The following is a 1396-nucleotide window of genomic DNA, read 5'->3' on the forward strand; positions in this document are numbered from 1 at the left end:
GCCTCTGTGCCGTCATCGCCCTTTGATAGCGTTGCTTCTCCCCTCAATCCTGAGCCCCCCGGGGACACTCCCCACCCCGGCCCGGTGACCGCAGCGCGCAGCCTCGCAGGTGGCGCGCGCAGCCTGGCTCGGCGGAGAGTGCCTGGGGCGATGGCACACGGCTGAACCAGAAGTCTGCGCAGAACTTTGCCCCTGGAAGCGGGGCCTCCCACTCGGCTCGGCTACGCGGATTCCGGCCGGGTGCGGCGGAGGGACCGTCGCGTGACGCAGGCGGCCACACGTGGCCTAGGAGTGTGCCGCTCGGGACAGGTGCGGGGGCCGCCAGCTCGGCACCCAGGCTCCCGCCCGGGGTTCTTCTCGGCTTCCCGGCCGCTGCGGTCTGGTCTTGGGACAGTGTCCCCGGGGGTGGGATCGGGGCTGGCGCCTTCGGGGAGGGGGGCCCACCTTGGTTGGGGGCGGCCCGGAGGGTCTCCCAGGCGCTACGCAGAGCGAGCCGCAGGCCTCCTGGGCGCCCGGCAGGGTGGTGGGAGGGCCCGTCGGCCTCGCGACTCGCGAAGTTTTTTTTTCTCTTTTTTTAGACGCTGAGGCTCAGCTTGTCTATCTAAGAAATGGGTGTTTGAAATAAACAGCTGGCAAAGCACTTGCAAATCTGGCCTCGAGCTGGGAGTCTAATTCACTTTCATTTCCCTCCTCCGTCTGGAAGCCCAAGGGGCTGGAGTAGCGGGCCACCACCCCACCACACCCCTCAGTCCCCGCGGCGCGACCTCTAGAATTGACTTTGCGTCCCCTGGGGCCTGGAAGCGCCGGAAAAGCCCCCGCGGGGTGCGGTCGTAGAGCCGGGTCACGTGACTCCTGTCCGCTGGCTCCTGGCAGCAGGCCTCTGCGCATGCGCACTTACTCCCCCCCCCCCCTTTTTTTGGTAGGCTCGGACGCAACCACTGTCAGCTCCTCCCCCTCCTTCATCCTTCCTGACATTCACTCCCTTCCCCCCGCCCTTTGGTTACGTCAGGCAGACAGGCCGACTAGCCAATCACGGCCCTGCAATCATAGGCTGGCACGCGGAACCGGTCGGATCGGACCAACGGAGACCCTTAGAGCGGGCGCGCCCCAACCGGGCGGGGAAGCCGGGGGCCGAGTGGGCGGTGCTTCCCCCAGTCAGCAAGTGGGCGGGGGAGGGCGGAGACCAGCAGCCGCAGAGGCGTCGACGGCGGCTGCGACGACGACGTTCCTCAGTCTTCGGGGTGGGCTCGGCGGCGCAAGCCGGTCTGCGCGCAGGGCTAGGCGGTTTGCGGCGGCAGCGGCCCTAGGGAGGCCGCGGCGCCATGGCTGGGCGGTAGACGGGCTCGGGCCGGCGAGGCAAGGGGAAGCGGCGTTGATCCGGTCCGCGGCGACCTTC

This window comes from Bison bison, unplaced genomic scaffold, assembly GCF_000754665.1.
Source record: "Bison bison bison isolate TAMUID 2011002044 unplaced genomic scaffold, Bison_UMD1.0 scf7180017864144, whole genome shotgun sequence".
NCBI lineage: Eukaryota > Metazoa > Chordata > Mammalia > Artiodactyla > Bovidae > Bison > Bison bison.